The sequence below is a fragment of the Triticum dicoccoides genome, chromosome 1B (assembly GCF_002162155.2).
Source record: "Triticum dicoccoides isolate Atlit2015 ecotype Zavitan chromosome 1B, WEW_v2.0, whole genome shotgun sequence".
In the NCBI taxonomy this organism is placed as follows: domain Eukaryota; kingdom Viridiplantae; phylum Streptophyta; class Magnoliopsida; order Poales; family Poaceae; genus Triticum; species Triticum dicoccoides.
In genome coordinates this window covers 475,599,111-475,609,419 of record NC_041381.1, presented here as the reverse complement: position 1 = coordinate 475,609,419, position 10,309 = coordinate 475,599,111, and the positions used below count along the sequence as shown (strand labels likewise).

Genomic DNA, 10,309 nt, shown 5'->3' with positions numbered 1-10,309 from the left:
GGCTGGGTGAAACTATCATGGGTGTCCGCGTGCCTCTCCACACGCGCCGCGTCGCGCGCGCCGCGCCATCCGCGTCGTGCGGCGTGGGTGAGCCGCAGAGGGCTGGCCAGCGCTTATGCACCCGATTTCTTTGCCCATGTCTGTGCTACACCGATGACGGGTGGGCCGTTGTTGCCTTTGGTCCCGCTCGTCGGTTGCACTGGATGTCCGTCCCGTGGTGTAGGGTATAGGCTAGAATTTTCTGGGGTCAACCGCTCTTAGCGGGAAGTTCCTGGCGCACTGCGCGCGTCGTGCGTTGTGGGCAGCAGCTGCGGAGGGGCCGGCCGGTGCATGTGCACCCGGCTTGTGCGCCCACCTTTGGCCTGCCGTAACGATGGGTGGGCCAGCGCTGCTTCTGGTCCCGCTTGTCGGCTTCACCGGGTGCGTGTCTCGTCGTCTCGTTGGCTGGGTTGGTCGTTCCCGCGTGAGGAGGTTTTGGCAATCAACTCCGCGCGGCACGCGACGTGGGGTCTGTGCCAGGTCGTGGGCGCTGGTTTTTCGTGTGGCTATTCATTTTGCTTGCGTTCAATGACAGGTGGGCCTTATACTGCCGGTCCCATGCGTAAGCCTAATGGTTTATCTCCTTCCATGCACATCTCTTCACGCGGCAGGGTGAAAGCAACCCTAGAGCCCTCATCATTCCCTCCATCCACTCCCCAATGCCTCCTCATCCCCAGCCGGCGGCTCGACCTCTCGTGCCCTCGCCGCCATCAACCTCTCCTGCACTCACACGCCAGCCGCCGATCTCCCGCGCCCTCACCCATTAGCAGCCGAAGTCGCTCTCCCCCGCAAGTCGCCGTGCTCGGGATTTATGGCTGCTCCTTCGCCTCGCCCATCTAGATCCGCCATCGCCTCCCTCCCTTGCTGATGTTCATCTTATCTATTTATGCAGGGGGCTCGTCCTTCCGTGGTGCTCAGCCACCGTCCGGTTTGGAGGGGGAATAGGAGACCCCCAACGAAAACGAGCATGCTAGCGGTGGACACAAGGATGCGCGGTGATTGTGCCAGGTCCATGCTCCAGTTCTTCTGTTGGGTGAGCTTCTTCACCCTTCTTGTCAAGGAGATGTTCATGTCTAGCTAGGTTCCTACAAATGGGATTCCTTTTGTTTCTTTCAGTCGACCAGATGCTCAGATCTAGCTAGGCTTTCATGTAGAAATTTTGTTGTCTTTTTAAGTTTGTTGGGTACCTCAGCTAAGTTTCTGCAAAGTGGATTTTTGTTTGTTACTGCTCAAGAGATGCTCTCGGATCTAGCTATATTCCTGAAAGTTTTTTGTTGGCTTTCTTAGTTTGGTTGGTACCTTGATCTTTCCTCGTCGAGAAGGGGATATATTTGTCCTGGAGCTCCATTTCTCTTTATAGAGGAGTCTTTTGTTCCTTTGCTTGATTTGGCGCCTGGCATGGGCATCTGTTTTAAGAGGGGACGACATACAATCCATGCAAGTGTGCTTAGTTGTTGTACGTATGGCAGCTGCAGCATCTTGCCAATTAGTCCCCACTAAAATTAGTTTACCTCTCCATCTTTTTGTCTCGTGGATATCAATGCGAGTACTGTAGGTAAATAAATGTTCTATGGGAAAACATGTTGATTCAGAACCATAGCAAATGGAACTATGCATTGTAAGTAACTGGTACATACGCTATTTAGAACCATAGCAAAACAACTATACAATTAAAATATCCATGACTAATTTGCACAGTACAGCAGCGCGGAAGCAGCAACAGTCATGTTCTCAAGTTTGAATGTGTGTAATGTAAGAGCATGTATCTTAGTTATTTTGGCATCGCTATCCTTTACATTGTAGGGTGTTTTGCATAACAAACAGTGAGGTCTACATATGTAGATTTGCAAGTTCGCCACACCTTTGAAACTTGTAGTTGTTTACTATTCTCTTAAATCTTTAAACTTTGTGCTTCATTCCTTTAATTTCAGAACTAGGAGGTGCAGATAAATAAGAGTTGTTGGCAGCAGCAACCTACACATGTGGAAATAGTGGTTATGGCAGCTCAAAGGGAAGTTCTGTCTGCTAGACAGCAACTCACAACTTAGTGGCGGCTCAATGTACATATAATCTATTTCTTCTTGGAGCTATCTACTATCATATTATGACTTGGTGCTATCTGAAGCTTCTATTTTCTCACCTTTTTTGGCGGCGATTATCCCTTAGACTGCAGTAGTTTTTCTAGGTGCCATTGTAAGTGTAGGTATTCTACAGTTAAGCCTCTCGCGTTGCAAAAAGCTACATTCCATTGTTTTTCTACATGCCATTGTAAGTGTAGGTTTTCTACTGGCTTCAACATAGATAATTAGCATGCGAGAGGCTTAACTGTAGCTTTTTGCAATGCTAGACGGACATATTCAGTACTGAAAATCTAGACTGTTCTTTCTACTCTGTAACAACTTCTATGCTTGCGCCACCATGATATCACTACAACATTTCCCTGTAAAATTTTAGTAGTTGCATGTAAACTGAATTGATTTACCAGTAAAAATCTGGACAGCTCATTCCAGTCGATAATAACCATTGTGGCATTACCATGATATGTCATGTATTTGCTCCGAGTCGTAGTATGTTGCAGAAAGTATAATAAGAGATAGAATGTATGCACTATGGCGAATGTATGCACTATGGCTAGCAGTAACATATTATTGACTTGCACAGCATTTGATCTATCTATTTCTGCAGGCTATTCCTCATGTTGCAACCTTTTCCCGTAGAATCAAAAGGAGTTAGATGGAAGAAATTGCAGGAGGTATATTCCGTGTTCCATTAGTCTTACTTTTGGAGGCTTGTCTATAGCCTTAGTGTTGGAGGTGTGTCAATAGTAGTATTAGTTTTGGAGGCTTGTCTATATTAGTCTTATTTTTTGGATTACGTTTCTTTCCATCTGCATCCTCTGGATTATGTTTCTTTGTTATTGCCATGTGTTACTTTTTCTCATTACTGTGATCGTCAGTGCTCTTCACAGTGGTTGTTCTTGCTTTATGGCTGCCTTCTCAGTGCATTTTTATTAGTTGTAATACATTAATATAATATGCTCGATTGACCATATTAATTATATATTGCACTTCACCGGGGGCTGTTGGTGGAAGTGTTAGTTAAAATATTTTGGTGGCAGTGTATAAAACTAACTGTTGTACACCATTGTTAAGTGCACCTTTGAGCTTTGAGTAGACAACTGTGGTCTTAATTACTTTAAAGGATTGTTAGTATATATTACTGTCGGATTTTAATGTTCAGTTATTCACACTATTATTGCTTGATTATGATAGCTTGCTATTATTAGAGCAGGAATGGTATTCCCGGCGTGACATTCAAAAGCAGTCAAGATGGTGAGGTTTAGAACGGAGGAGCTCCGCGGAATTATGGATAGAAAATATCCATAACATGTCTGTCATTGCCATGTCGACCGTGGTATGTGACCAAGCAGTGACAGTTGTCTCTAATTATCAATTTTATATAGTAGAATCTTCTTGATTGATGATTTTGTAGCCTTCTCTTAGTTGTACTGGATTAATTCTTAAAATTGGATCATTTAAAATTAGTTAGATTTAATGAGTTGTTTCGCTATTTTCAAATAAGTAGTTTAAGCCCTTATTGTGTTCTGGAGCTTATTCTTTCTGCCTTCTTATGATTGATTTATGCTCTCATAAGCTTAATTATAACTATTGGCGTATAATCTCATGGCTCAAAATCTTAGTTGTTGAATGTATTAAAATTTATAAGATCTGGAGTTTGCACTATATTTCATCCAGTGGTATTCCCAGTAATTGAATGTTAAGAGCACTCATGATCCCAGGTTGTACATTCAGTTACTGGGAAATGCTTTTATTTTGTAGGCCAGTTTTACATTCACTTTGTCAATAACGAGATGACCATGAGCAGTGTATCAAGGTCTTTTATCAATACTAACGTTATGTTAAGATTAGTAAAAGAAGGATTGATAGCGGCATACCTTAACTCGACTGATGCTTTAACTGCTGCCTCTCTAAGCCTTGATTAGCCATGGAGATACTCAAGTTCCAAAGCCACAAGTGAGGCCATCCTTCTAAGATCCGTTCATCCCAGTTCATTAAATTTATATTTATATATTTATATTCCAAAATTACTCAATCTCCAGCTGGCCTCTAGGTTATCAGATGAAATCCGGTTAAATTTTCATCTAGACTTAGTTGAAAGTATTCCTTTTGTTATCCAGTTTTTTGCTACGCATGTTACCTTTGTCGCTGAATTTTGCTTACAGTTTATATATAGTAGACTCACATGATTACCTGATGACTCGTTCACGCAAGAACTATTGTTAATTTTTTCCTTTTCTGCAATGATGGTCGTAGCCCTTTGATTCTACAAGCCGCAAAGGAGCAAAGTGTAGAAAATATGTCCATTGTTGTTGAATTGGAGGGATTGTCACCAAGTTAGTGCTTCAGATTGTTTCTATTTTAGAGCAAGAAGCCAAATCATGTTGTTCATTGTAAATCTTCAAAAACCTGATTATTGTCACTGTTATATCTGTTATAAACTTTTGTTCGTGATGTGGTACTTGTCAATCTTGGTTTGCCCTTCCATTTCAAGTTTGCCCTTAAATTCCAGCGGACCAACAAGTCCTTGTTTCTTCAATTGGTTCTCGTTTCATGTTTACACTTCTATTACAGTAGAATATTTCATAAACATTGCGTTGGGCATTGTTTGTCCAGTTCCCTTCAAAAAAGAAGAGATGGCTATAAAGATTGGATGCTTCTAACATAACATAAGCAGAGGAGTGGGAACTATAAACATGCCTCACTAAAGAGATGAAAAATGTTGTGCAAGGCATTCTTTGTTAAGCTCTAAAAAATGAAGGAATTATAGTCCATCGGACCTATAAAGGGTTGTTGAAGGACAAAACGCTATGGATTCAGAGGAGTGGGAGGGCACAGTCTACCAACAGCGAAAGGACAAATCGTAGCCTTGATTCCAAAGTTCCAGCTAACATGGCAGAATTGCATAGAGAGAATGCCTGCATTTTGAAAACTCTATTACAATAGTTTGAAGCTATGTTTCCTTCAATTTCCATTATTAAAAGTATCCTTATTATTTCCAAATTGTCAATTATTTTCAAATAGCTCTTGGTTTGAAATGGGACCTTGCGCCATCTGGTGCAACGGGTAATGTTATCATACATCTTATTATTAACAGCAAGCCTTCATTGGTTTTTATTAAGGACCCTCAGGTTAAATTTGTTACCACATGGATTTCCTTTTCAACGCCCACGTGCATTCAGCTGATCCCTGCGCCATATGTCCTTGCAAAATGAAACTATTTTCATCGACAATATGGCTTTAGCGGGTCTCTGCGCCATTTGGCGCAACTGGTTAACTAGTATTCATAATCTAAACCATGTTCCATACGTACACCGTGTTTATCACACAAAGTATAGTGCCCCGCCCCCTACATTATGACAAGTATTTAGACCTGAGCTGCAAAAGCCACACATTAGCCCAAATTATAATCAATGTTCTACATTATGATATCTTCTTCAAGTATCCGTATCCACTTTTTTATAATGAATTATGATCTTTGTTCATCTTTTACACCTTCACGATCCTCTTCTATTTGTAGCTAGCTAGCGCTAACTTTCTATCGTGCATGCACACGCCCGCCCCCCTCACACACCCTTAGCGTCCCCTCCATCGCGCATGTTCATTATTTCTCTTTAGGTCGTCCACCAACGGTGCGTGTAGGCCCCCGGCTCCTTCTTTCTGGCACACACCGGTCGATATACCTCTCTAGCCAAGTGTGCCTACAACAAACACATATATACTTCCCCTCTTCTCTTCTCACCGTCCATGCCCCCATATGTCCAATACGATTCCACGCAGGTGCACACTCCCGCCCCTCTTTTCATTTATCACATGCTCGCACACTCCTCCCTCCTCGACATGGTAGGCCTCTCGCACCACCTCCTAGCCACACCCTCTCCCCCTGTCTGCCTCTCCGGACCTTATTTGCTTCTAAGACATGCATGCGTGTATATGAACTGATCTCCCTACATATAGCCAGGTCGACTATAATTCGTTTTCACCAAGCACCGATACACTTACCTCGTTAGTTATGTATCTCCTTTTCTCGGACACACGACGGTTGATCTTCCTATGTAGTTATGCATGCTTACCACAACCATATCTTCTCCCCTCATCATCCTTGAATACCTCCCGACCTGTCTCTCACACGCACGCATAGACAGACAGACATCCCCCGCGCTCTCTTATTGATATTGCACTCATACCCTCCGTTTGTCTAGCAGGCCTCTCCCACCATTTGTGAGACGCCACTCCACCACCAACCCTCCGACGCTCTACCTTTGTCTTTTTCCCAACCTTATTCCTCTGCTACACATATCCATGGATGTCGATCAATCTCCCTCAATACATAGCTAGGTTTCTCTCCTTCCCCACACATATACTAGTCGACCGGTCTCTACCCCCCCCACACACACCGATAGTCGAACGTTGTAGGTAGGTATCCATGCCACGGAGAAGAACTGCACCTCTGCCCTCTCAAATTCCAGTAGGCCAGCCGCCCTGTATCTTTGACGTGGGCAAACACAAATTCGATGGCACTCTTTATCGATCACGCAGCCACACACTTCATCCCTGTTTTCAATTCTATCGATATCTCACGTCCATGACTCTGTTTCACACACATTGCATATGTTACGGTTTTCTGATTGAGATATCATCAACACATTGCCTCTATTTCGCACAAACCATCTCTCTCACGCCCACCCACGTACGTACCTGCACCTAAAGAAGAAGTGCACGCAGGACGCACGTACTCACGTCTCGTTCCCGGCCACTCCCGCGCGGGTACACGGTGGAGTTCATTTCTGTACGAAAAGGCAACCCACGTGATAATTTGACGCGTGTAGCGGTTGTTTACTTGAAGGAGGGTCGGGTACCACGCCTAGAATATAAAACGATTGCCGTGGGGAAAATGGAAAAATGGGTTTGTCTCTCGTCACACCATCTCACACAAGGCCGCCGTGGACTCTCTCTCTTAGCGTTGGTCAGTGACCCGGCCGCATCCCGTCCACCGGCGGAAAGGGCGGATGTGCACCATCTCTCCGTTCGACGGTGTTGAGGCAGCTCGTCCCGATCTGCGGTAGCCGTCGTTCTCTCTGACCAAGCTCCGGCGCGGTAGGGCCTTCGCCACTTGCTCGCTGCCGTAGTATGGGCAGATCACGGCCACCGGCGCCCTCCTAGTAACATCTCGACGACCCTCAGGTACAACTTCCTCCGGCCTTGCTCCACTGCCCATCTTCCCATGTTGCTGCATGTGGATCTTCTTTAGTTGTTTGCTTAAATCGTATCTCGGCCAGCGTACTTTCCATCTTGCAATCTCGTCCTCAAACCATTTTTGATAAATCACCATGTGCTATCTTTCCCTTTTTACATGGAACATGCTTCTTTTTTGTCAGCGTATGTGTCTTCAACTCGTGTTATTGGGCAGCAATTGTTTCCTTTCGACCTCCTTTTGCAAACAGGGCTATCCATTTTCACCTCGTTGCTATTGCGACCTTTTGGTGAACTGCACAAATCACTTTTCTGAAGAGTGTTTTGTGCAGTTCCGCCAAAATGTCACACAGGCAACGTTTTACATTTCTGTGGGACTGCGGAAAGGGAGATTGGTTTTGCTATCCTCCTCATCCAACTCCGTGCCTAATCTTCTCCAACAAGAAGTTAGTCCTAAAGAGAGATCGTAGAGGTGATCGGCTTCTATTTAAGCGTGTTATGTTTCATCATCTAGTTCCACTATTATTGTAATCACACTGACTGGATATCTTTGCAAACAGGTATGGTATGCTTGATTTTAGTGGAGCTTCACAAAATGATCGGATTGTGGTGTCCTTCATACACCTCTTTTTTGGCTACAGAGCTGGGTGAAACTAGCTGCCAAGCAATGAACATTGTGCCAAGAAAATGGAGCCATGCCTACGAACAGCGTCGATCAATTATATTTTTTCTTTATTTGTACACCTTCTCACAACTTTGTCTTCAGTTGTGATGTGAATATTGGCGCTGATCTGCGAACCATTGAGATGCATTAGCCATGGTAGTTTCATTTGTATTTGATGGAATGTTGTAATGAGATAATCTCGAGGCAAGAAACATGAATCCTAAGTTGAAACCTTTTTTTCCTGCAGGAACCAAAGTTGAAACCTTCATAGCATCACAGTACAATTTCATCAAAATTATGCGTACATATAAACAAATCCTGAAGGATTGATAGCAATGCCAGAAACAATTCAACTTCGTTTCACCGACATGTTGGACATCCTTCATCCGGCTCCACCTACCATGCAGCTATATTGAGTGCACAACATAACTTCAGGGAAAGATTCACCCCGGTCGTTGCGCCGCAGTAGTAATGACTAGTGAGCAGTCAAATCACAGAGCCCCACCTTCGCCACAGTAAGTTGCTCGGACGAAGCAACCATCATTTCTATGTTCCTTGAATCCGCTGGTACTCCCATATTCCCACAGTAATGAGTTGCTCAGGCGAATCAACCATCACTATATCCGCTCACGTGTGATGACCATAGGAGCTATCCATTCAGATTGCATGTTAAAAAAATAAAGGTTGATAACTAATGCGGCAAACTTTCAAAAAAAAACTAATGCGGCACCTCAGGCCAACGCGGCCAGATCGCATTTCGCACGAGAAATTACACACCATGTTTCGTTGACATGTGGTCCCGTTCCAACATATCAGTGAGACGACGGTGAGTAGTAGGAGTATTTCCAAACGGACGTGTAGGCCGGGGCGCCTCTTCGTGAACCGTGGCAAACTGGCAACCGTCCATCGACTCTTCGCCTTTCCCTCTCAATTTGGAACTGATGTCGCACGCTCTTCCTCTCCCTCCTCCATTTTCCTTTAGCCCTTCACCCTTTCTTCTGCCATTGTTCGATCGTCTTCTCCATGGAGGGAACAGGCCAGAAACGACCCCGTTATTCTTGCCCCAATTTGAAAGATGACGTGGTGGAGGAACTCATTGATCGGTGCGACATCATCACCTCGGCTAGCATGGCAGGTTCGTTCAAGCCCATTCTCGACTCAACTAATAACATCATTACAGGGAACCCAAGAGTCAAGGAGCGGTTTGATCTCCCCTATCTTCTTCGCCATGACCCTGATGACTGGCGCCGGCACGACGAAGGCCTCGCCTTGTGCAAGTTGATGCCGCTTGATAATGATAGGTATGATGTTAAGATGCCATCGCTTGAGGGCAAGGCTTGGGCAGGCGCAAATGGAGATTGGGTTGTTTACATTGGGTCCAACTGCGAGTGGGAACTTGTGAATGTGTACACTCGTGACCGGGTTCCACTTCGAAAAATCTCAGCAGATTGCCCAGAGGTTGAGCACACTGGTATTGTACACACGTTCAAATACGATCATGGTGACTATCTTCTACGGAAGATAGCAATTTGTCGAGTTTCCAACCGCTCTTGGAATTACAACAACTATGAAGTTGTTGCTATCTTCGACAAGCTTGTTGCCGTCCTTGGTCGTTTGACTCGATGGATATTGCTCAAAAATCAGTTTCTGTACACGGATGAGTACTATGATGCAATTCAATACGAGGGCCTTGTGTTTGCTGCCACCACTCGTGGCACTGTTTTTGCATGGAATCCTTATGCTTTCAGTACGTTTGTATTCCACCATAATTATAATTGTTTCATCCACATGCATGCGAGTTAGCAAGTTTCCCTTTACTAATTAACCTTCTTCTTGTGTTTCCAAGGTCCTGTGAACATTCCACCACCCATACTTGAAATTTTTTATAACCAAGGGGGAGATGACGATGGTGATGATCACAAGCATGAGGACGAGCAGCGCCCATATACTTTGTGGCGCCTGGCAACTAATTCTGATGGATCACCTCTTCTTGTGTGTATACAGCCCACTAATGATGTTACTACTAAGGAAGCAGGTGTAGTCTCCCATGGTCGCACTCTCCGGACCTATTCCAACACCCGTTGCATGGTATTCGGGATGGATACTAGTGTGCTAGCGCCAACTCCTTCTCCCTGGTACAGAATTGATAGTCTTGGAGAAAACTCGCTCTTCCTTGGACAAAACTATCCGATGATGGTGAAAGGCGATCCAACTGCTGTTGACACAACGTTACTAGTACCATTTATGAGAAGCAACTGTGTCTATACCTCAGACATTAGGGTGGTTCCCTACCCTAGTACTGATATAGTAGGCCGCTTCAGCCTGGATGATCAAT

At 44.6% G+C, this 10,309-nt stretch overlaps 1 long non-coding RNA gene across 2 annotated transcripts; it reads left to right on the top strand.

Moving 5' to 3' along the window:
* The first annotated feature begins 649 nt into the window (after window positions 1-649).
* On the top strand, window positions 650-4,586 carry LOC119342286. 2 transcript variants are annotated; one of them, XR_005165517.1, is made up of 5 exons: window positions 650-1,072; window positions 1,971-2,099; window positions 2,725-2,791; window positions 3,326-3,453; window positions 4,374-4,586. It is a non-coding gene; the product is annotated as an uncharacterized LOC119342286 (long non-coding RNA). The 2 variants fall into 2 exon arrangements; XR_005165514.1 differs by having other exon boundaries at window positions 652-1,072; window positions 3,331-3,453.
* Window positions 4,587-10,309: the final 5,723 nt, after the last annotated feature.